Genomic DNA, 26,535 nt, shown 5'->3' with positions numbered 1-26,535 from the left:
ACATATTGAAGAACAACAGTTATGAGAAGGTGAGTAACTATTTTTTCTACGTTACATAACTCTCAAAATGTTTCCTATACAATTCTGTGGCAAAAAGCATTAATGTGTTTTTTGGATGTATAAGAAGTTAATATGGAGTAGGTAGGAAATACTACTTCCATATACCACAGTTGGTCAGACCACTGTTGGAAGACTCTGTCCTTTTCTGAAGTCCACGCTTCAAAAAATATGTTGAAGGTACAGGAAAGAAGTAGAAGAATGATAATCAGTCATTAAAACTTGCGTTACACTGAGGGACTAGGACTATGACTATACAGCAGACAGAGGTGTGATTGCAGCATGTTTCGACATACCCGAGCGAGCTTTAATCTAGTTAGCTCAGGTGTCAACCCGGGGTGTGGCAACTTCACTGCTGCTATCCACCCAAGCACGTACGCAGGTTCCCTGGCAGGAAAGGTGTGCCACCATGGTCCCAGTATAGAAAGATAGATAACCACAGATATTGTTCATTCCTATTCGATTTCTCTGGTATACATCTGAAAATTAAAAAATGCTGTTGGGAAAAAGATTGCCTTAATAGTTCTGAATAATTGTTCCTTTATTACAAGCTCTTGTGGTAGCTAGAAGGGTCACTATCTTTTAAAAAAAAAAAAAAAAAAAAAAAAGTTGACCTTGCACTTGACCAAAGGAAAATGCATGATGTTGAAATGCTTCCAGTTTCACATGTGATCCTGATCACACTGTACCAGTGATCTATCTTAGTCACTTAGTCACACCCCAAGTAAGTAGTTTAGAGCAATTTTGATTCTTTTAAAAATTGTGTTTAGTTTATTGGTTGTGTGGTTTGTTGAGTTGGTGTACATTTAATGTGATCAAAGCAACCTGGTAAATTTAAGGTGTCAATTTAATGTGGTTAACGAGACAAATCAGCCTTGGTTATAAATGAGTATGTTCATGTTAGTTTGTGTTTCTCTTGAAAAGGCAGATAGAATAACTGGGGGAAAACTCAAATCAATGTATATATTTTAGAAAAAGTAACTGTGAAGGTCATAATTATGGCTGCATATACGTTTTCATTTTAGTCCTCTGTTTTCAGAAATTTACACTTCTCAGGATGAATTGTATTAGGCTTTGCTCAAAGGTGTGAGGGTTTTTCTGTTGTTGAAAGTTTGACCAAAAATAATTAATTTTGGATATGAGAATAAAAGTGTTGTTTCCCCTACAAGAAAATATTGTGCAACTTCTCCCCTATTCTGGAACCACTCTGCCACAGAAAAAAACCTGAAGGTAAACCATTAAAATGTGTTTGGAATTAGTTCTCTGGAGAGATGTCATTCTGTGAAGGAGAAAATAACTTGAGCTATTACCCTGTGAAAATTGCATGCAGTCATGCATAGTAGGTTTCTGCAATTGATTGTTTTCACACAACTCAGGAAGGGGCATTGAGATGTGCATAGTTGTTTTGGGGTTTTTTTGGGGGGTGGTGGTGGTGTTTTTCTGTTTTTGTTTTGGTGGGAGGGTTGGTCTCCCCCCCCCCCACACACACACACACTTATTTTTTTCAGTTCTTCAGTCATCACCAGAGTGTATGCTTATTACTCCTGCCCTATCCTCCTTTCACTTGTCATTTTTCCTCTTTTCTTTTCTACTTCCCGGTTACTTTTCTTTTTGTACTCATTTTTCTGGACTTCATGATCGTTTTCTTCATGTTTTGCCTCTGTGTCTTGTGCTTCTACAAAATCTTTTTTGGTGGCAGCACCACCTGTGGTAGAGAAGGAAATGCTTCTGTTTGACTCCATGGTACTGCTTATCTGGATGCTTCCGAGTTGAGGTCAGCTGTAGATTTATAGTTCACTGTTCTTACCACCTTTTCTCCTCTACTCTCCATTATAATTGCAATTATGGTGCTATGCTGCCATTGTTACGAGGGGTTCTTTAAATCAATGCTTATTTTACTTCTCATTCTCCCTCTCTGTTCTGAAATGCCATACTTATAAAATCTTATGTTCTAACGAAGAAGTGCCTTGTATATCACTTTATTTATCTAACATTACTTTTTGTTGTTGTTCTGTCATAGCCTCAAGGACATGCTATATCTTAGATCTGCTTTCAAAAAAGGGAAGAAATCTCTCTTCTCAGAATTGTTGCTTGACTCAGAGACTCGAGGAATGCTGATATGGTCTATTGTGTTCCATGCTTAAAATAACTAAATGGAATTTGTGTCAAAAATTTTTTTTTGAAAGACCTTACTTCAGAAAATACCATCAATTTTACTTTTGCTCTAGGTAGTTCAAAACCATGAAAGAGTAAGGAGTTGTTCAACAAGATTCAGTAAGAATGTGGATTTAATGTTAATTGGAGGGGAAATGTGCAAGTCTCAGCATGCATCATTGAAACTCGGTTCTGCTTTTTGTGGATCTTTAGAAGTAGTTTTTTCTATAATTAGAACGGTTTCTGATGTATGAATTAATTTGGTCCTATCTTTAATGGCATTGAAATTGAGAAGACAAGTGTGTTTCAAATTTGAAAATGGTATATTACTCATATTTATTTTTTATATATTTGTATTCTAGTAGTTGCATATAGTTGTCTGATTTAGCATTTACCTCTCTTTCAGCTTTGTAGAGTTGACTATACTGTGATTTCTGCACAATCTGTTGCTTATGAAAAAGGAATCTAGCATGATTTCCTGTGTTGCATTCTCTTTCCTTGATAGGATCTGGAGAACAGGAAATCAAGGCATTAAGACATTGAACAAGTAATTGAAACTCTGTTTTGTCAGTTTTTGTCTTGGTTCCTTAAATTAGCTGCAGCAGGGGAACTTCTAAGGGTGAGATCTAACTCAGTTAGACATTGATGTTTGGTGGTGAATGAGTCTCCAGACTTTTAACTTATTACATTAAAATTAAATAAAAAGGCCAAACACGGCAGCCACACTAACCTTGTAATCCAGAAGTGAAAGCAGCAAACTTTCAAAGGGACATCGTTCTGTTAAATTGGGCAAAGGAATATTAGGTGCTTAAAGGAAAAAAATCTTTATTTTCCACTGCTTCCTATATGTTTCCTAATATTGTCATTTTAATTCTCCCTTTGGTCATTTATTGAATTAAGCAAAATGAATACAAACCAGCAGTAAACAGATATAAGTGTGTTTACAAAAGAGTTTGCAAGGGTTTAACTAAATAGATTTTAAAAATGATTAAATTAAACTGGTGCAACTTATGTCTGTAGATAGAGCCTTAGCCTTGTTCTTTCTATCTTTCTGCCTCCTAAACCCAGAGCAGTCTTCCATTCTCATGTGCTATCTGCCTCTCCTTCAAATACCTCCATAAAACTCACCTACTCAAGCAGCCCTGCCTCCCTTATCACTAATAATTCCTTTACCCTTCCTCTCCTGATCTATTGCTCAGTGTCTTGTCTCATTTTAGGTTGTAAGATCTTTGGGATGGAGAGTTGGCCACAGCTTTGTTTGTAAATGTTGTTGTTTTCTGACTTGTTTAGGTTTTAGCATTGAGTTTTCTGGTGTTTAATTGTAACATTCTGTTGATGCTTTTTTAACATTTTAAGTGTTGAGAGTATTTCCCATCACAATCCAACACAAAGAAGGAAGAATGAGTGGAATTCGTTCCCTCCTGCAGCCGTGAAGTAGAAAGAGGAGTCCGGAAGTGCTTTCCCCATGCTCCCAGCTGTGCAGCCACAGTTGACCACCAGGTCATTGTCTCAGACTCTACTAGGATTTGAGTATGTACAAATATGTTTTAGTATTGAATTTAGCTAGTGGCAGAGCTGTATTCTTCTGGCCAGTACCTGCTGGTGTTTTTTTTTTTTTTTTTTTTTTTGTTCCCTCAAGTTAAGATCCTTTCACTGTATTTATCAATGAGATGGAAGAAAGAGGGAGTAGAAGAAGTTAGGGCAGGGAATAGTCAGTGTAAAGGAGTCTGTCAATCAAAATTCAGAGTTGCTGTAGGAGCATTAGGTAAGATAAGTGTCTTATTTAATTGAGTGCAGAGAAGTTAAGGGTTGATCTGAATTCCTTTGTGATATATTCACAGTAAGGAGACTGGATTTTTGCTATTCTGCAGCAAACCTTTACATGAAAACATGTGGACCTCTTGTGATTTCCATTGATTTCACATTGTGGGCACTACTGTGCTGCTGTTGCTATAGAACTCCTAGTTTTGAGGATGGATGGACTGGGCCCACTGCCTTCTCCTCCTCCTGCCACACAAAGTCATTCAGTGGGTGGTGGTGGCAATCACAACCCAAAAGAAACTTTGAGTCGACTCACTGTTGAGATGCACACCACCCAAAACTCATGTTGATATTACCTATAGTTTGAGTGGCCTTTGTGGCAGAGAGATGATATGATGTGGACACGATATCAAAAGATACTAAATCCGGGGAGACAAAAGATTGGCTGGAAGTCTTCTCTTGTGTAGAAAAAATTGTCTAGGGACAAGAAGCCTGGAAGTGCTGTATTAATTTGTTACCGAGTCCATTATTGAAGAGCCTTTTGTAACTGATATTTGTTACTTGTTCTGTGTGTGCATATTGAAAACTACACTTCAAAGGCCAGACCTGGTACAAGAGCAGCAAGGAGAGCTCCTGAGTTTGGGACTGGGTCCCTTCATACCTGTGTAATCAGCCACTAAAACAGAGATTGGAGTGAGGAAGAAGGGAACAAATTCCTTCACTAAGTAGTAGGTGAAGCAATGTAAGGGTAGTTTGTCCATGTACGTTGTCATAATAAGATTGTGACTCACCTGAAGCAAGTAACTTAAGCTGATGCAAACCTTGCTACTATTGATAAGATGCATTGGTGCCTTTTGTGCTCTAATAGCCAAAATTTAAAGGAGCCTCAACCCAGGCTCTAAATACACTCAGGTAGATTTATTTGAACAAAAATCTGTTTTGTTGATCATTTTTCACCTTCACATGCAGGCTGCAAAATCTAAACCAGCAAATAACTTCCCCTCACCACCAAATACATTTTATGAGAACTTCAGCTTCCCCTGGCTGTCCAACTAACACAAGCAAGTATGATCTTTGTTTTTAAAGAGGAGCTATCATGTTGACAATCTTCATGTTTTTTAAAAGCTAACAAATTTCCCTTTCTTTTTTTTCCCTAGTCTTTGGCTTTCTTCAGCGTTGTAAGGTCCAAAGATCCTTCAGCAATGGATCTTGAATCTGTTTGCATTTTTTACTGCAGATTTTTCCTCCAGTTCAGGGGTTACTGGTTCACAGAAGTCCACTCCTGCTGAATAGAGTACCAGCTCTTTTTTCTCTGCTCCCACTGCTGTGGGTAGGATGGAAAAAGCACCTTGCTGCAGAGCTTTAGCATCTGTGGGCCTGAAACTTTTTGAAATTAAAGCCTAAGGTTAAATTTCTGGTGCAGTTGGGCTTTAATTTGGCTACATCTATTGCCAAACTTCTTACCTGGCTTAAAAATACAAGAGGAGCAAGTTATTGCAACAGGAAGCCTTACTGAAGAATGGAAACTTCGTTCTGCGAGCAATCAATTTTTTTTTCTGTTGAGGTTAATGAGATTTCACTTAACGTTTTCTGATCAAAGAGTAAGTGAATTGGTAAAAATTCATCAGTGAAAACAAAATGACTGAAGTGGAGACCAAAAAATGGCTTTTTAATGGCATTATCAGATAGTTTCTAGATAGTGCTAACAGCTGTTATATTAAATATTGCATTTATGTGGTTGCACACCCATGATATGAAGATTTTTGTGAATAAAAAGTTAAGAACATAAGAACAGCCATACTGGATCAGACCAATGATCCATCTAGCCCAGTATACTGTCTCCTGACAGCGGCCAACGCCAGGTGCTTCAGAGGGAGTGAACAGAACAAGCAGTCATTGAGTGATCCATCCCCTATCATCCACTCCCAGTTTTTGGCAGTCCAAGGTTTAGTGACATCCAGAGCATGGGGTTGCATCCCCGACCCTCTTGGCTAATAGCCAGGAATGGACCTGTCCTCCAGGAAATTATCTAGTTCTTTTTTTGAACTCCGTTGTAGTTTTGATCTTCACAACATCCCCTGGCAACGAGTTCCCAGGGTGACGTTGTTGTGTGTGAAGAAGGACTTGCTTTTGTTTGTTTTAAACCTGCAACCTGTTAATTTTATTAGGTGATCCCTGGTTCTTGTGTTATGTGAAGCAGTAAATAACACTTACTTATTCATTTTCTCCATACCGTTCATGATTCTATAGACCTCTGTCTTATCCTGTCTCCGTTGTCTCCTTTCTAAGCTGAACAGTCCTAGTCTTTTTGATCTCTGCTCATATAGAAGCTGTTTCATACCCTTCGTAATTTTGGTTGCCCTTCTTTGTACTTTTTCCAATTCTAATATATCTTTTTGAGATGGGGCAACCAGAACTGCAGGGGGTATTCAAGGTGTGGGTATACCATCAATTTATATAGTGACATTATGATATTTTCTGCCTTATTATCCATCCCTTTCCTAATGGTTTCTAACCTTGTTAGCCTTTTCTGTCTGCTCCTGCCCACTCAGGAGATGTTTTCAGAAATGTATCTACTATGACTCCAAGATCTTTCTTCAGTGGTAACAGTTAATTTCGATCCCATCATTTTGTATGTATAGTTGGGATTGTTTTCCAGTGTGCATTACTTAGCATTTATCAGCTTTGAATTTCATTTGCCATTTTGTTGCCTGGTCACTCAGTTTAGTGAGATCCCTTTGTAACTCTTCACAGTCAGCTTTGGATTTAACTATCTTGAGTGATTTTTGTATTGTCTGCAAATTTTGCCATCTGTTTACCCCCTTTTTTTCCAGATCCTTTATGAATATGCTGAACAGCACTAGGGAACATCACTGTTTTACCTCTCTGTATTGTGAAAACTGACCAGTTATTCCTACCCTTTGTTTCCTGTCTTTTAATCAATTACTGATCCATGAGAGGATCTTTCTTCTCATTCTGTAACTGATTACTTTGCTGAAGAGCCTTTGGGAGGGATGTTAAAGGCTTTCAGAAAGTCCAGGTACAGCTGTATCCACTGGATTACCTTGGTCCACATGTTTGTTGATCCCCTCAAAGAATTTGAATAGATTGGTGAGGCATGATTTCCCTTTACAAGAGCTGTGTTGACTCTTTCCCAACAAATTGTGTTAATCTATATGTCTGATAATTGTGTTTTTTACTATAGTTAACCATTTTCCAGTGTGGAAGTTAGGCTTACTGGCCTGTAGTTGCCAGGATCACCTTTGGAGACTTTTTAAAAATTGGTGTGTCATTCCCTATCCTCCAGTCATCTAGTATAGAAGAAGCTGGTTTAAAAGAGAGGTTACACACGAGAGTTAGTAGTTCTACAATTTCACATTTGAATTCCTTCAGAACTCTTGTGTGAATACTATCTGGTCCTGGTGACTTATCTGTTTAATTTATCAACTTGTTCCAAAACCTCCTGTGTTGACACTTCAATCTGGAACTTCTCTGCAGTCTTATTGGAGTGGACTTTAGCACTTTGGTTATCCAGTAACCCCACTGATTATTTGGCAGGCTTCCTGCATCTGATGCACTCACTTTTTTTTTGTTCCTTTTTTTTTTTTTTTTTTTTTTGGCTGTTTAGTCTTTTGCTAGTTGCTCTTCAGCTTTTTGTAAAGTTGTTTGTTCTGTAGAAAGTGCCACTACCATGCACTGCATAAATTCCTTTAATGGAAGCAACATTAGATTTTTTGGCGTTTGTCATATTTGCTTTTTCATGAAGTACTAGCTACTGTATATTCTTAGAAAACAGCAAGAGCTAACATCACAGGATGAGTTTGGAGTATGATTTTAAGTGTAGTTGCAATGGAAATTAGCTAGCAAAATAGTTTGAAGAGGGAACAAGAGAGTGAAATTGCTGGTAGAATGAAGGGTGATTATCGGAAATTATAGAACAGGTGAAGGGAAAACTCCATGAAGACCATTATAGGAGTAAAAACCAGGTTCAGAGTTGAAGCACAGTGTATGCATGCAAACAGGACTGCACTAGAGAGGCATTTGATAAGAATGATTCTCGTTGGATAAAGGAAAGAAAAAGGCCTCATTTCCTACAGAAGTTTGAGTTAAGGACATGTCCTCTGCTGTTTGAAAGAGAAGCCATCACAGTTAGATCAAAGTGTTTGAGTGCTTGCTTGGGAATGATTGGGTTTGATTTAGGAAGGCAAAGCCTTCCCTCTGAAAATGTGCGTGATTGTTGAAATACAGAGCTTGAGTAAAATTCCTCTGTTTCACATTACCATAACTGAATATTGTCTCCAAATTTTGTTGAAATAAGTCTTCATAGGACAGTTGAATTTTGTATTTGACTTTTTAGTAAATATTTATTAACTTGTACAGAGGAAATAATTTTTTTTTTCGTTTCTTTCATAAAACACCAGGGTTCCCACAAACTTCAGACTGTGTGCGCGTATGAACATATATTCTGATAACAGCTCTGACACAGGCTACACATTTCTTTCTGCCTTTGCTGACTTACCAGCTCCACTCTTTTACAGTGACCATAGAAAGTTAAGATGATTCTGTTTCTACAGTGCACCATGGGGAGCTGGCAGTATAGAGAGGACAGTTAAAAGTGAGCACGGATGTCAGGAATCAGTGGTGTATGAGGAGAGCATGGGGTGGCGGGAGTGGGCGTTCAGCTATTGGGGATGTGAAGTGGGCAATCATAGTGAAGCTGCAGGTGTACTGTAGTTATAGGGTGAACATTTCTTATTGTTTATAATAGAACTATTTAGTTCTCTAAAATCTACATGCTGACTCAGATTGTCTTCGCAAAAAGAAAAGGAGGACTTGTGGCACCTTAGAGACTAACCAATTTATTTGAGCATGAGCTTTCGTGAGCTACAGCTCACTTCATCGGATGCATACCGTGGAAACTGCAGCAGACTTACTCATATTCTCTGTGTATATATGATGTCTTAAAATTTTCTGTGCTCTGTGTGTGTGCGTGTGTGTGTGCTGGGTACTATTAGTGGTCCCATTGGCACTTTGACCACTTGCTCAAGAAGTTCCTGAGGTACTCCCCTAAAATAAATCATGTGTTTTGGAAGAATCAGGTGATTTTGTAACTTTTTTTGCACACATCGTGGCCCAAGCTATGGCTGTGATCCTCCCTTAGCTGCTTGGGATTTATTTTGGCTAGTGCACAGTACTCACTGCCACTTTGTGTGTTTGTGTGTGTGATGTTGAAGTTATTCAGTATTAACTTGGGTACCCCAAGTTGGAGCACCAGTAGCTTGAGCCAAAAAGCATGTTAATGTGCATGTGTAGCAAGACTCGGGCGACGTCTACAATGCCCTGCAGTTAGGATGGCGGGGGTCCTAGTTCATGTTAAGGTAGCCCTCTTCAAACAGGATTACATTAATGCGAATTTAGGAACCTTTTCATTTGTGCCCACAATTACTACGCGGGAGAGTTACACTGCAGCACATGGGTGCACACTGCTATTCACACTCCCATAGTCCAAACTGTGGGTTATTTTAAGGGTTCTTCAACAACCAAAGGGTTTCCAAGTAGTCTGTCACATCAACTCAGTGTTTCAAGGAGATATGCTGTGGTCATTGAACCTGAACTACACGCATGCATATGATTTCGAGCCCTACCCTTGGCATCCGTCAAAGAATATGTGTTATGTATGTTCCTTGCTCTCTGTCTTCACTTTGCAGGAGCAACTTTTGAAAGTTTTGCCCTCAGACCAAAATTTCTGGTTTAATAATGATGATTTGGAATGCTCTAACATCCATGTGCTGATATTGCTCAAAGATGGTTGAGTTAAGGTTGTTCTGCAAGGGTGCTAACTCTTCATTTCCTGGTTTTCAGAAGTTTGAGTGTTGCTGAAAATAGTTTTGGAAGGGCACAAAGGACTAGTTGGCAACCTTAACTCTGCCTTAATGAAGTTTTTGGGCATTTAATATAGGATCATAGGTCATAGTTGAGACCTGCTTCGCTGAATCTGATGGCTCATTGGAGTGTAGCTCCTATCTGACAAACAATAGGCAATGGAGGCCATGTGTGTAGTGCGTAGTGGCGGTGAGTAAGGTAACAGAGAGGAGGTACAATCATGACTGTAATTTGCAAGGATGAGAAGAGCACATATACAGCCAAGAAATCACTAGTGATGGTTATACTGAGGATATGTCCACTTGAGCAATCTGTGTTCTTTTTAATGTAGTGTTTTATTTAGAGTAGGGGTTCCATACCTACCTCTTTCAGCCCAGATTAAGAATGGTGCTACAAATTCTCTGAATTAAAACTATGGGTTAAGCCTTTTATTGATCAGTATATCTTGTATATTTTGTAGGTTTCTTGTTTAAATGTTTCTTCTTTCCTGTTTATCAGAGTTCCTGATTGTTATGCCTACAAGACAACTGTTCTGTGTAGAGTGGTGATGGTACTGGAAGTGAGAGCTCAGAGCTTTATATAGAAATTTTGTATATTATGGATCACTTAACTAAAAAATCCCAGCAGGCTCCTGAGAGGCTCACTTTGTTACTCACTCTCACCCTGCTTACCAACAGTGAAGAACTTTATGGTCCTGTAGAATGATATTGGGAGAGAATATCTTTATGCAGCCATTAATACTGAACTGTTGCTTTAACCAGACAAGTGACTCTGTCTGAGTGCATACAGTAATACTTAAAACTAAGTGCCTTACAAATATTGATTCACAACATCCTCTGAGCTAGATAAGCTTTATTAATGCCAGAGCGGTCTTAAAGGGTAATGCAACCACTATGCTGTAATTTTTTACCTCCATGCATGCAGTTCCCTGAAAGTTTTCCTGTTTCTTTTAAGCTTTAATTGTGTGTAAAATAATAGCAAAACAAATATTTTTGAACTGTATTTTTAATTTTTTCCATCTACCTTAGTTTTGGGTGACCAATGATGTGTGTTGGCTTGTTTCCACCTGTCTCTAAAATCTTAGGAGGGAACCTGATACCCATTTTGAAGTTGGGCAAATTGAAGTCCAAAAGATAGGCAGCATTCTTGAATGTCACAAGGAATCGGTGGCCGAGTTGGAAATAGGACCACATCTCCTGGTTCCCATTAGTCTGCTATAACTACCAGACCTCATTTACTCTGTGTAATATTCTTGCTAGTCACAGATTGCTACTGTATTAATTAAAACAGAAATTTGGGCTTGACAAACAAGATAACTCGTTTTGCTGCTCAGGTGTTCACGGTCAATTTTATTTTCTCAGTGAGGTCTTGCTGTTCATTACATGTAGTCATAGTGAACATGTTCTTCATTAAAATTCTTGTGGAAGAGACCAAGTAAAAGACCTCTTTGGTTTGTGACCACTCAAGCAGTCCCGGCAGATGCTGCTATCAAAATGGCAAGACTCTCTAGTGTGGTGCTAGTGGGGATGATTTTAATACTAACCTCTTTCCATTTTATTTTTGTGTTAACTAGTGGGAGCACGGCTTTGGTCTTGAAGAAAATCCTGGGAGAGGAATGGACCATGTTCTCATGAAGTTAATACCGGAGATCCAGGAATGCTATAGAGGTCAGTGACTGGGACGGGGAAGGGAAGCTGTGTGTGTTAAAGAAGCTTTTGCTAGAATTGCTTTGGATTTGTAATTGTCACACGCAATTGTTTGACTGATTTTTGCATGCAGCCTGGAGCTCTAAGGACTTTATTTGCCTGTCAGAGAGAAGGGAAAAGTGTATCAACTTAAAACACAGAAAATCTAAAATTGGCATACCAAAACACTTAAGTAAGGTTAGGGTGCTAATTTAGTCCTACAAAAGCATTAAGAATGCATAGGTAAGGCTGCAGTTACTCACTTAACATATTACACTGCATTTAAACTTCTATATGCTCAAAGTCAGTGATCCAGGGCTGTTGGGTTAGACTCTGAAGTTCTTAATTGACAGGCAGCAATGCTAATACAATACCCTGTGCACACATGGTATTGTTTTCTCAGCCTACCAAGTCGTACTCCTAATTTTGAAAAGAGAAGACAGAAAATGCCCATACTATGGGAATCTTAATATTACTTTGATATATCTTCTCTTTTAGATAAGGAGCTTGTTTTTTATTTAGAATCATAGAAATGTAGGGCTGGAAGGGATCTCGACATCATCTAGTCTGTCCACTCACGCTGAGACAGTATTAAGTTTACTTAAACCTTCCATGACAGGGGTTTGTTTAACCTGTACTTAAAAACTTCCAATGACAGGGAACCTCCCTAAGTAATCTATTCCATAGTTTATCCTTACAGTTAGAAAGTTTTTTTCGTAATATCTAACTTAAATCTCCCTTGCTGTAAATTAAGCCCATTACTTCTTGTCATACCCTCAGGGGACACAAAGAACAATTGATCGTAGTTGTCATAAATATAAAGGGAAGGGTAAACACCTTTAAATCCCTCGTGGCCAGAGGAAAAACCTTTCACCTGTAAAGGGTTAAGAAGCTAAGATAACCTCGCTGGCACCTGACCAAAATGACCAATGAGGAGACAAGATACTTTCAGAGTTGTGGGGGAGAGAAACAAAGTGTCCTGTCTGTCTGTGTGATGCTTTTGCCGGGACCAGAGCAGGAATGCAGGTCAGAACTCCTGTAAAGCGTTAATGAGCAATCTAGTTAGATATGTGTTAGATTCTGTTTTGTTTAAATGGCTGATAAAATAAGTTGTGCTGAACGGAATGTATATTCCTGTTTTTGTGTCTTTTTGTAACTTAAGCCTAGAGGGATTCTCTATGTTTTGAGTCTTATTACCATCCTGATTTTACACAGGTGATTCTTTTATTTTTTCTTGAATTAGAATTCTTCTTTTAAGAACCTGATTGCTTTTTCATTGTTCTTAAGATCCAAGGGTTTGGGTCTGTGTTCACCTATGCAAATTGGTGAGGATTTTTATCAAACCTTCCCCAGGAAAGGGGGTGTAGGGCTTGGGGGGGATTTTTTGGGGAAAGACGTTTCCAAGTGGGCTCTTTCACTGTTCTTTGTGTAACGCTTTGGTGGTGGCAGCTTTTAACTTAAGCTGGTAAGAATAAGCTTAGGGGGGTCTTTCATGCAGGTCCCCACATCTGTGCCCTAGAGTTCAGAGTGGGGAAGGAACCTTGACGATAGTCCTCTTCATATTAACCTTTTAGAGGGTTGAAGACTCTTTTCATATTTCCCCTCAGCCTTCTCACTTCGACACTAAACATGCCCAGTTCTTTCAACCTTTCCTCATAGCTCATGTTTTCTAAGGGTATGTCTACACAGCAAAAAGAAAAACCCATGGTAGCAAGTCTCAGAGCCCAGGTCAACTGACTTGGGCTCATGCTGCAGGTCTAAAAAGATCAGTGTAGATGCTTGGGCTGGAGCCTGGGCTCTGAAACCTGTCAAGGGGTGAGGGTCTTGGAGCTGAGCCCAAGCATCTATACTGCTATTTTTCGCTCTGTGGTGTGAGCCAAAATCAGTTAACCCAGGCTATGAGACTCACTGCCATGGGTCTTTTTGGTGCTAATGTACCCTAAACCTCTTGTCTCTCTAATTTCTTCATAACTTTCATAAAGTGGGGTGCCCAAAACTGGACGCTGTACTTCAGCTGAGGTCTCTCCGGTGCTGAGTAGTTAATACACCCCAGAATGTTAATATCCTGTTAATATACCCCAGAATGACATTGCCTTTTTCTCAACATCACAGTGATTGATATTCAGTTTGTGATCCACTGATCCTTTTTTGCACTACTGTTGGCTAGCCAGTTACTCCCCATTTTATATTTGTATATTTGATTTTTCTTTCCTAAGTATTGTACTTTGTATTTATCTTTACTGAATTTCATCTTGATTTCAGACCAATTCTCCAGTTTGTCATGGTCATTTTTTAAATTTTAGAGTGTTTGCAGCCCCTCCTAGGTTGGTATTATCTGCAGGTTTTATAAGTGTGCTGTCTACTCCAGCATCCAAGTCATTAATGTAAAGGTCCCATTGAGTTTAGGTTCCACTGGGATTTTGTATTTAGGTCTCAGTTGCTTTGGATTCATTGTAATATTGCTAGACCTTTAATGTGGATTTTTCTTATTATTCACATAGTCCGAGTGCAAATAGGATAGCCTACATAATGGCTTCTTTTTAAAAGCTGAATGTTTAGGTAGTGTAATTTACATTTTTGAAATACTAAAGGGGATTAAATGGATTTTTCACCTGATGGATTTTTTCTTAGCATTTGAAGCCAAAGAGGAGCTTAAATAAGCATCTAACTCAGTAACACTTAATTTTGCTCATGTAAATTAAATAAGGCAAATCAGATTTGTTGGGAACTTGGTAAGTAAAGGAGGTGTGCAATAATAATAAAAATGTTCCTGGCAAGATAATTGAATTTTTACAGCATTTGTAAATGATGTGCTGAGAGCCACTATGGCAGCAATGTTAAAATAAACGTCACTACGTTATTGCCAGTTGGTAACCTTACTCCAGTCAATGTATATTAAATGTTACAAAATGGACCAAATTAATGTTCCTTCAGTATTAGTGTTACTGAATGTTATAGATATCAAATAGTAACTGCCAAGCCTCATTGTTATCATGTGTGATACACAGATTCTTTGCAGATCAAAAGAAGAAAACCTTTTGTATCACACAGATTCTGTAGCATGCCACAGTATGTGACACTCTTTCACCTCACAGAAAATGATGTGGCATACTGGAAAAGTCCAAACAGCAGGGAAAACCCTTATTAGCCCAAGTTTGCAGCTTTTGCAGGATTACTCTAGCACAAAAGAACTACTTCTGTTAATGGTTTAGTCTTTTTATGGTACATTCCCACCATCTTTCCTGAATTGGAAGAAAATGAACTGGACCCAGGTGATCAGAGCATGAATTATTTATTTTAAAAAAACGAACAAAAGATTTTGTGGTAGCAAATGCTTCATTTAAGGTTATGGTGTTACTTTCATTATGTGTCTTCCCCACCTCCAGCAGTGATTTGTAAGCCTAGAAAAAATTCCTGTTTGGGCAAAAGCCTTTTGTTCATTGTCTCAGCCCAAAAGGTCATTCCTTGTTTGGAGCACAAAATGATAGTTGTGTCTGAGTTACATGAGGGTGAAATAAATGCTTTCTGCAGTGTTTATAAAAAGGCTAAAACTATTAAAATGAACTTTGCATATGTTGAACTTCATACTGTGACAAAGTTCCTCCTCTACCTTGGTGGGTCTTGTGCTTATTGGCGGATTTGCTTGCCTCAGAGATTCATGACAGCCCTCGGTTTCGCCACTCAAATCTGCCGTTCACTCAGATAACCTCATCACTGGCCAGCATGGGGGAAAAAGAGAAGAACAACCCCCGCAGTCTCTGCTGATCCACCATGTAGGTCAGGGAACAGCCCAAAGACCTCCCCTCTGGTGAAACCCACAGTCTAGGTCTTCTCCTCCAGTGTCTGATCAGGAGTTGGGAGGTTTGGGGGGAACCCAGGCCCACCCTCTACTCCGGGTTCCAGCACAGGGCCCTGTGGATTGCAGCTGTCTAGAGTGTCTCCTGTAATAGCTGCGTGACAGCTACAACTCCCGAGGCCTCCTCCCAACACGTTCTTTATCCTCACCACCAGACCTTCCTCCTGGTATCTGATAATGCTTGTACTCCTCAGTCCTCCAGCAGCACGTCTGAGCTCCTTACGGTCCCCCCTACTAACTGATGGGAGGTCCTTTTTAAACCAGGTGTCCTGATTAGCCTGCCTGCCATAATTGATTCTAGAAAGTTCTTAATTGGCTTCAGGTGTCCTTATTAGCTTGCCTGTCTTAATTGGTTCTAGCGGGTTCCTGATTGCTCTAGGGCAGCCCCTGCTCTGGTCACTCAGGGAACAGAAAACTATTAATCCAGTGGCCAGTATATTTGCCTTCTACCAGACTCCTGTACCCCACTGGTCTGGGTCTGTCACAATACCTAGAAACTTTCTATGTAGCTAATCTCTACTGAAAGTAGTCTCTTCACTGATTTGTCAGAAGAAAACAGTAAATTAGCAGCGCAATAAGAACTGTTTTGCACATGTGTGAGCAACTTCTTGCTAATGTACTGAACTGTGGTTTTAATACCTGCATAGAAAACTCTTCATAGACAAATACTAGTGTAGAAAATGTATTATTTGGTGTTGGAGACTGTGTACAATATGATAAAATCCTTCAGTAGTTTATGAGGAATTTCAAAATTCTGCACACTTTGATCCTTGCTTGTGCAGAATTTAAAAATCCTGTGTGACTCCTAAATTTGTAACAAGCAGAGCTTGTAATGTAGGTAAAGATGTGCTAAATGCTGAAGGTACCCTTTATTTTTTTAGAAAAACAACAAAAAGTACTAGGAAATTAAACTTGAATGTAGTTTTAAGGATAATATTTTGCATTCAAGTCAGGAAATTTTGAGCCATATTAAGAACATAGCTACAGCTTTATGAAATGTGTGTAGAATGTTTGATTCAAATTTTTCTTGAACCACTGGGGATCAGAAGAAAAGAACAGATAGCTGGAGCTTAGGCCACTCTGCCCGTTAGAGTCCCAACAGCTCTAAGGCTGGCTTCCACCTCTCTTCACGTGCTTGCAGGCACATCTCATTAGGTAGCTCTGTCTCCTTCCCTTGAGCACCTCCAGCAACACTGCCTCTATCCCAAAAGACCAGAGCGGGCTGCGGTTGGTGCCTTTTTCCTCTTGCATTTCCATATGCACAGAACAGAATCTGCACCTCTTTCTAAGTGGCTGCTATTTAGTTTAAGCAAAACAAAAATAAATTCTCCATTTATAGGCTCTGCTGTGTGATTTCTTCCGTGTCTGACTGCAGACACAGTTGAGGAGAAAAGTGGCTGTGTTGTGTCCCCATTCCTCGCTCGCTGTGGAGCAGCCACAGTTCCCTGATGCAGGAAACATTCCTTCCCTGTGCCGTGTTTTGGACCGTACTCTTAATTCCACCTCCTGGGCAGGATCTCCTCCATCCCCTCACAGAGGAAGAGCTGACAGACTTCACACAGAGAGTCAAAGAGAGAGCTACCCATTGAGGCCTTGTGTAGACTTGAATTTAAAGTGTGATGTTAGCTAACGTGCTGACTAACATTTTAAAAGTCTAGCATAGGCAAGGCACAGTGCCTTAACACGCTAAAGTGGTTGAATTTGAGTTTAGTGGGGGTTCAAGATGCCACAAGTCAGGCTTTCATCTATGCAGTGTACAACCCCAGAGCAGTTGTCAGATGATTGTGTAAGTTTGCCAAACTCCCTAAAGCCAAAGAAAAGCATTGAAAATTTGCCATGATGTTACCTTTTCTAGAATTGGAACTGCCATTCAGGTGAGACTCCTTTCGATATAACTAGATCCACATCTAGCTCGAGGGCAGGCTAATGTTTCCAGTGGTGGTCAGCAGAGCAGACAGTCCTTTGTCTTTCTTTCCAAAGAGAATTTCACATTTTTGGATTAGAGCTCCAGAAAGTTCAACAGTCTTCTGCAGATACGAAGAACCACTGTTCTCCTCATTATGGACTACTCAGGTGGTAGTTTCTCTTAATTCCCGAGTCAGGAAAAACAGGCATGGTTCTTAAAGAAAGATGGCTTTCAAGAAGGAATAGATGATTTTGTATCGAAGAAAACAATAGCAAGGGATCTGGATGATACTGTACTTTCTTCTCTTTTGAGCTGTTATGAATACAAGCTGGCCACTGAACTTAGGACGAGGAAGGCAGTGGTGTCAGCTGCTGTTGCTGTGTATGGACTCTATAATGTGAGATTTCCAAGAGATCAATTGTGCAAGATGAAATCGTGCTAACTAGCTACCTTCTCATATTTCATTGTTGGAAACGTTGAATGAAGTTCTCACAGTTGTAATTAACAAAACAAAACAAACAAAAAAGGCAAGTATTTTGAAAGCAGACAAACATACTCTGTTTCCTCGCTGGCAAAGAATCTTCTTGGCAAATAAATTTCAGGTATGTCCTGGAGCAGGGGTTCTCAGCCTTTTTCTTTGAGCCCTTTTTCCCCCACAACATGCTATTAAAAACTCAACAGCCCACCTGTGCCACAATGACTGTTTTTCTGCATATAAAAGCCAGGAGTGGCATTAGGGGGTAGGAAGCAGGGTAATTGCCTGGGGCCTCACAGGGCAGGGCTGTCCTTACCCATATGCAAAATATGCAGCTGCGTAGGGCACCAGGAAATTTTGGGGTACCAAATTTCCTGTTGTCCTGCACAGCTGCGTGCTGCTCCAGTCCTTGCTCTGGTTCTTCCCCAGGGCCTCTGCCCCGCCCCACCTCTTCCCTGCTCCTGCTTTGCTCCAGCCCCGCCCCCACTCCCCTGAGCTCTGCAGCAGGGCTGGGCCTGCACTCACCAGTGACGGGAAGTGCAGACCCGGCCCCAGCCACGCTGCTGGTGAGTGCTGGGGGGTGGTTCCCCTCTGCCCCCCCAAGCCCACCATCCCCCCAGCGGAGGCCTGGGGCTGTGCCACCACAGAGGCCTCCCCCCTCCCTCCGCTGTAGAGGGGGCTGCATAGGCCCTCAGAATAGCTAGGGACGGCCCTGCCACAGGGGGTGCCATAAAGCCAAGTTGCTTAGGCTTCGGCTTCAGACCTCAGTGGTGGGGCTTGGGGTCTTGGGCTTCGGCCCTGCACTGCATAGCTTTGGCTTTCTGCCCTGGTGTCCAATGAGTCTAATGCCATCCCTGTTTGGCAGACCCCTGAAACCTCCCCCCCGCCCCTCCTCCTGGGGGCCCTGGACTCCTGTTAGAGAACTGCTGTTCTGGAGCATGAACTGATGACATTGTCCACCTCATCGGTTCAAATGAAGGGCGTCAACATGCTATCTGCAAACATTTCTGTCAACTGTAGCACTCCAAGACGAGCACTCATGCTTAATAATAGATGAACTGGCAGTGGACATTACTACAGGCAAACCTGCTTATTTAAAGACATTAGATAATCTGTTTATCGACTTCACTGCTTTGGTGCTGCCAGCTGCTCCATTGCTCTACAGAGTAGATGTCTTTTACAGGTAGTTCCTCCTGTTGCAAACCATGACAGCCTGCCTTGGAGACTTATGATTGACTGCCTGTGCTTAAGAGAAAGGGGTTGAACAAGAGTATTCATGATATAGAGGCACCAGAGCTACTAACTACTGTACTTCAGACTATTGTTGATGGTGTAGTCATTGGCTCTACAACTGGTTAAATTTTAGGTTAGTTTTAAGTGAGATTAAAGCAGATCTTGCCAGATTCTTTTATGTAAACAAACTTTCCCACACACCATACAGTGCAATTATACAAGAGAGCAAGAAGTTCACTATTTCACTTGAATGACCTCATTAAGAGCAATACATGCTAGGGCTAGTTTAATATTTGTAACTGTATTTGTCTACTGGTGGTGTCACATTTTGGATTTCTTCTAAACTATGGATGACAGGTAGAGGTACAAAAAGAATTTCTGTTAAAGCTTATATTCAAGAACCTGGTTCTGTTTCTGAAATCACTAAGGCTTTCCCATGACCTATTAGGTCTGTGTCTTGTATATGCTGGCACATATTTCCTGTGCGAATGGTTTTTGGAAAAATTACAAACAAAGTTGTTTACGAGCTCTTTTTGAGGGGAGACAGTGGCATCAGAGAAACTTGTGTGCAGATTATATGACCTAGGTAACATGGATTCTCTGAATATTTGATGCCACATCTTGTTTTTCGAACATGAAAAAATCAGGGCTGCTACTGACACTTCCATATAAGGCAGGTTCAACAACCAGGCAATCTACTGGAAATAAACTCTCTGTCCTATGCTTCCCTTTGCAGAACCAATTAAAATGGTCTAGAAGCAGTGAAGCTACCCGACAGCTTGTTCTCTTGACTCAAAAATATTTCTCCAAGAGCTGTCTTGAGGTAATCAAGTGCATGTTGCTATAGCTGCTGTAAATACTGGAACTTCAAGTGTTGTATACTGCCGTTTGTGGAAGAGCAAAGAAACAACGGCAGATGTCCATGCTGTTGCCCACATTTGATTTTATTGGAATTGAATTTTATTAAACTTATATTTGCATCTCCGTACTAATAGAGTATGGTTTTAGAAGTCATCCACGGAATACATATATGACACACAGGAATGTTGGTAAGAAGCTGCTCTTCATTTCCTTTTCCCAGGTCACCTGGCATGGATCAGGATTATAAAAATTTAATACCTGTGTCCTATGATAGAGGTTGCTATCAACAGATTCCATCTTGTAACCACCAGTACACTTTCTAAATTGTTTTAAATCAAATGCATTGTGTTAACATTTCCTTTAAAAATGAAAGCTTAGAATGCTGTGAGATAGGAGTGTGGACCCTACACTGAAATTGAGTTGTCCCAGCAAAGCAGAGTTCAGTTATTCTTTTCTACAATTTATGACCCACAGTTGTGCAGTTACGTGTGAATTATGCAATTCCTTGAACTCTGGTTATGAGAGACAACTTTGCGTTATGACTGTACAGTTATTTCTCAACCATACAAAATGTAAATCCATGTACTTTGGCTGAAGGCCATTATTATCCAGTCAGATTGCAGGTATTTGTATAATATATGCAGGGTTATTTTTAAGTAACCGTAAATGATTATGCAAATCTCTTTACCTTAGATACTATATATCCTTCTCCTCCAAGTTTCTACTGCCCTCAGAACTCCTCATCAATGTACTTATCACGGATATACCTGCCTTAGTTTCTGACCCCTTTCATCCTTCTTTATCCTGTCTAATAACCCGCAGTATTAAATAATTATTTTTAAAAGGAATTACTCTTTGGGATAGGATAGCAATGGGGCTAAGCGTTCCTGAAGGGGAAATGATCAACAGAATCAATGAAGTGGCCAGTTTTGGTCTGGGCATATGGGTGGGGAGTTGAGAATGGTGTTGAGTATGGGTTGTGAGGGATTAATAGAGCTAAACAGAGCATAGAGGTGAGGAAATAAAATAATTTTGTGCTAAAAATAAGAGTCATCATCACCACTCCTATAACCGCATTGGTCGTTGGGGCACCATCATTGATGAGCAATCCACCAATTGTCTCCACCCCTGATGATTGTGTATCCGTGCTTGAGTCTCCACGAAGTCCATTCCTGTTACTCTTTTATGTTGTCAATCCATCTCTTCTTCTGTCTACCTCTTCTTCTTCTCGTCCCTTGGAGGATGTTACATGGCCGTACCACTTCAGCTTTGTTACACTGGTTTCACAGGATATAGTAAACAAAAGTCTCTGGACCTTCCTTCCCATAGTTTCTCTATCTCAGGATAGTTATATTATGTAGAAAGTACCTACAAATCACATAAAACTTTCTGGAAAGAAAACTGGAGAAGGGAGTGTAGAGAGATGGGTTTAAGAATAATCTTGTCTCAAACTTGGTTGCTGCATTAACACCACTCTAGAGACCTAGTGTGGGACATTTAAAGGTAAAATCATTTATTCATGTTCAGATTTCACTGTTCTGGTCTAGCAACTTTTTGTTTTTTTTTTAACTTGCTCCTTTGTTTCATCACACATACCATATTTTAATGAGCAAAGGTTAAATTATAAATAATAAAACTGCTTTTTCAAAAGTGCGTTCTCACAAGAATGCTTAATTGCAAAATCTGAGGGGAACATAATATAAGACACAAGAATAAAACCAAGTAATTAAATAGCTAATGAAGTATTTTCTTACTTGAGAGAAATCCATTTCCCAGGTGCTGTCCTGAGGGCCTTTGCATCCAAATGTGGCTGGACTCGCTGCTGGATTTTTTTTTTTTTTTTTTTTTAAACACTCGGAAATCATTTTTTCAAGTATTAATGCAGTAGCAAGCTCCATAATGTAGTGATTCTGGGATGCATTTCTACATTTGCAGTGTAATTAACATATGTGATACACCATTATTTTTAAAATATTGTACACTGTTGTACAAGTGAGAAGCGGAATAGTTTAGGGTTATATTTTCAGGAAAAGGCTTTGCTAACCTGGAAATTCATAATAGTAAATCTTTTTTCTAGCAAAATCCTGTGGAGTGAGTTTGTGTGTGTGTGTGTGAGAATTTCTTATGCAGATCTTCACTTTGAGTATGAATGTGCCCATAAGTTGGATTCAAGGCCTGCTGAAGTCAATGGAAGTCTGCCATTGACTTCAGTAGAGCCAGGATTTTAACCATGGTGCCTGCTGGTTAAGACCACCTGAAAAGCAGTGGCCATTGGGGTAGTTTGAACACCTTTTCATGGAATGGAAAGTTTGTGTCCAAGTTTATAAAGGCAATCTCAGCCCCAAGTCCTCTTAATTTCTTTTCTATCCCTTGAACAAATACTAACAAGAGAAATAGGATAGGAGAAATTGGCATTGTGGAAGCAATACACTTCAGTAAATACGATTATTGAGAAGTAACCTTTTGGGGAAATCTAAACACTTACTTGAGGTCTTCTCTTGCAGTGTGTACACAAGTTGACCTTAGCCAGCTATTTTGTACATTAAATTGATAGTGCAAATTTAAGATGAATAAACCCTTTCCTTGGCTACATCAAAAACTGAATTTGGAACACCTACACGGATTGGTTGCCTTTTTGTGTACTTCTCAGAGTAATTTTCTAAAAAAAAAAAAAAATCCAACTTCTCCTTTGAAAGGATTTCTGGTTTTTAGGGGGTTGGGGAAAGGTCTTAAACTTTATTTGTACGCCATACCTTGTAAATCTTAATTGCAGTTAATAGTTGTAATGTCTTTTTGTACTATTATAGTTTCTTAATTTTTCTGTCATCCTACTCCTGCTTCCATTTTTTTATTATTATTATTTTATTATTATTATTATTTTTAAACAAACCACTACCAATCAGTATGGCTTGGATGTTATGAAAGCAGAAAAAGAAACCCCTTGCTTGTAGCACAGATGGTTCCTCCTCCTTTCTTGTCAAGTGGCTAATGAATCCTGCACTAGTGATGGATAGATCTGCTATGCCTCTCCAATCAAACCAGCCTGTGTGCTGGTACAACAGGCTCCTGGGGATCACAGTGCAAAGCTCTGAATTCGCCTGACTTGCCAGAAGGATGTTTACTTAATGATGGGCTGGCAGTGGCTTGTAGGCACAGAATATCTATGTAATGCTTTTGCAGAGGAAATAGTCTACTGTTATTAATGTCTTATAAAGAGAGGATTTGAAATGTAAGATGCTTGCAGAGAATTTGAAAAATCCTAGGTAGGATAAGACATAAATAAATATAGATTATTCTGTTTTTCTTTGCATGGTATTTTCCTGGAACTTGACATTTAATATTTAGTACATGAATGGCTTTCATAAACATATATTATTTTCTGGTGGTTAGGTACATGTTTTGGAGCTGTCTTGACTATTATGCAGAAATGCAGAACAACAAATTGAGATGAAATATATTACCGCTTATCTTTTTATGCATGTTTTTAGAAACATGGGGGGACTTTATAAGTAAACTAGATTTTTGCACTGATGGTCACAATCCAAGGGAATTAATAACTTCAGTTTTTCACATGGATTAGCTCTAAACTACAGCAAGAACAATTCAGTTTCCTAATAACTGTAACTTGGGAACTAAAATGTGCCTCAGTACCTTAAAGAGAAGCACAGCTGAAAAGTGAACACTTACGTATAGATATGTATTTTTGAATAGTCCTTTCCGGTGCCTGCTTCTTGATGCGACAGACTTCAGTTTTCTTTGAATCAGTTTTCTTTGATCTCCTTCACAAATTTCTTCTGTTACATCCTGCAGTGAGCCCCATAAACTTTTGTTGGATATCACAATCCTCTGCTATGGAACATAATTTCCATTTTGACTTCACTTCATTATTAAGCAGGAGAAAAAAATGGGCAATTAGACAACTAACCCAGTTGTAAAAATTGGTAGCTGTGGTAAATAGCCCATGTAACAAACTAAATTATTAAAAATAAAAAGTGAGTTAAATGGTTTCCTGATTAACCATATGATGTTTGGGGGAAGGCAATGCTATGTTCAGTATGAAAATCTTCAATTTTAATGTGTTTTGAATATTTTGCATTAAGAAGGAATCAATGATTAAGGGATGGAGTGTCAAGTTGCTCTCAATGGCCATTGTACTCTGCATTAAGGAATACTTTTCTATAGGCAATCAATATCAATATAAAAGCTGTACATCTACTTTATCAAAAATGTTCTCGTTTGTCTCTGAAACTGACAGTCTTACGGACTGAAATCTTGTGGCTAAGGTCCAGAATTCTGAATCAGAAGACCTGTGGTCTAGTTTCAGTTTTGGTCCAAACATTCTGTGTAATATACAAAAAACGTAATCTCTCGGTATGGTAGTTCATCCATTTGGTATTGGAGATCATAGCACCTACCTCACAGAAGTATGTCTAAGGCTAAAATTCTTTATCTGTAAAACACTTGAAAACTGTTAGAAAGCTAAGTGGTACAAATTATTATTTTTTTCCTTAGAACAGCAGATTAGTTGCACGAACACAAGATTTCCAGCAGTGCTCTGTGAAAATGTTCTTTAATCCTAATCTAGGTGGGGCATGGTGATACAGAGATGTTCAGTTCTTGGTGTCTCTGAGATTGCCAATAAGAATATCAATTAATGCTTGTAGTAGTGGTAATTTTTGTGATGTGGATCCTGCCTGTTATGAAGAGGACTGAAACCACCAGTTCATTTCACTAGGCCAATCTCTCATGCTATTGAAGTGTCGACACCTGTCTCCAATTGGCCAATGATGCTAGCTTCCCTCACCCACTTGTTAAACAAGTCCCTTCATGCTTTCTTCCATGCTGCCCGTCAGTAAACTATGTCATTGCACTCCTTCAGGCTCCTTAGAACTCTCCTTTTCTGTGATGCCTGCAAAAAAACTTCTGGAGCAGCTGGTCTTCCAACACCCCTGCTTCTCATACTGACCAATGTTGTCTCAATGTGTCCTGTGCATCCCCATCTGTTGGTATCCACCTGTTGTCTCTGGTCTTCTGTGCTTTGATTGTACGCTCCTTGGAGCAGGGGCTTTTTACTCTGTAGTGACTCGCACAATGTGATTCTAGTCTGTGCCTGTCCTCCTCAACACTACAGTAATACAAGTAAGTAGGACACCAGACAGCTGTCTGATGGTGACAATTTCTGGTCGCTGGAACCCTGGGCTGGATTAGTAATAATCCTTCTGCTCTGTAGAGGGAAAAGGTTCTTGTTGCATTGCTCAACACCCATTAACTTTTTTTCTCTTTCCTAAGGCTGTTAGGAAGTGGGTTGAGTATATGCTGGTGGGCTGTTTTACAGCTCAGGTAGGGACACCCAAGTCCTTTAAAGACCCTTGCCTCAGGGCACAATTTATTATTTGAAAGCAAAAGATATAAAAACACAATATAAAGTCCAGGAATGTTGGCTATAGGCCCCAGAGGCTTCCCCTCTTCCCTTTGCTTCTGCCAGCCAGGGTGGTGAAGAGAACATTCCCTTCCCCTGTGCACCTAGCTTCCTTTTCCTTATATAATCGACCTAGCCACATGATAGGCAGGGATCCCTTAAACTTTTCCAGGCTGCTGCTGTTTGTCACATTGGGTTCGAGGTAGATATATTTAAATCTTTGGGCAATCCTCTATTGTGTGATTTTTTTTTTTTTTTTTAAATTTACAATTTAATTTAATTTTTAATTTAATTTACCCATTTGTAGATTGTGCCAAGCCAATGCACCTGAGCCAAGATGGTGAACCATGATGGCTTGCAATAGTGGTATTTTAGGAATTTGAAGCAAGAAGGAATAAACCCCGTGAGCAATTTATTCATTCCCTAGAAGTTTAATGGGCTGTGGATTATTTTAAACATTCTGGGCTCCAGCCTGTCTAGAAAAGATGTTTAAAGACACACTATTAAATACCATGGCATATATTGATAAGGTTCTTTAAGCTACTTAGAGATGCTTCAAAATGCTACGGGGCCCCTGAGGTGTGGTGATATTAGGCAATTTTTTCTTTTTGTTGTATATATGCCTTGGAAAGTTGGCATAGCTAAACAAGCTGATGACTGAAAACGATTAGTATTTTATAATGTTAGTTCAGCTACTTTTCCATGTTTAAGTTGCTCTGCATTATTATCTTTCATTAAATTTAGGGGAAATCTGAATTTGCAACATCTTAAAAAGGGCTTAGCCTCTGAGCCAGCCACCATGGTTCACCATGTTGGCTCGGTTGTCTTGTTGTGGCTTGGCACTATCTAAAAATTCCTTTATGCCCAGGGATTTAATTTCATTTTTATCTTGGATTTTTCATCCCCGTTGTTCTTTCTGATAGAAAAAGCTACAGAATTGTAGTAGCAAGTGGAAATTTATTACTGTGGCCAGACATGGCAGTAGAATTTTTATCTTTTGTTCTTTTCATTGCAGTTAGTATGACTTTTCCCTCGGATATTACTACATAAATTTTGACCAGTGGCAGACATGATTTGAAACTGAGGAGTGTGCACTTCTTGGTGGGGGCGTGCGGGTATTTAAACTGCTGTTGCTATCCTAGGAAAAGCTCAGATATATAGGAGAAAATGGTTTTGAAGAAAAGTGTTTGTGTTGGAGAAAAGGAGGAAAATGGAGTTCTGTAATCCTGTGCTCAGTTTAAAGAT

At 39.6% G+C, this 26,535-nt stretch overlaps 1 protein-coding gene across 1 annotated transcript in view; it reads left to right on the top strand.

Moving 5' to 3' along the window:
* Positions 1-26,535, top strand: part of WDFY3 (WD repeat and FYVE domain containing 3) — a 261,096-nt gene that overhangs the window by 23,222 nt on the left and 211,339 nt on the right. The window contains exon 2 of the mRNA XM_084627016.1: positions 11,429-11,522. The gene's annotated coding sequence lies outside the window, so the exon portion shown is untranslated. The remainder of the gene's footprint in view (positions 1-11,428; positions 11,523-26,535) is intronic.

The sequence above is a fragment of the Lepidochelys olivacea genome (assembly GCF_965140295.1).
Source record: "Lepidochelys olivacea isolate rLepOli2 genome assembly, chromosome: 4".
In the NCBI taxonomy this organism is placed as follows: Eukaryota; Metazoa; Chordata; order Testudines; family Cheloniidae; genus Lepidochelys; species Lepidochelys olivacea.
Note: the sequence above shows the minus strand (reverse complement) of the source record. Positions and strands in the feature narration are given on the sequence as shown.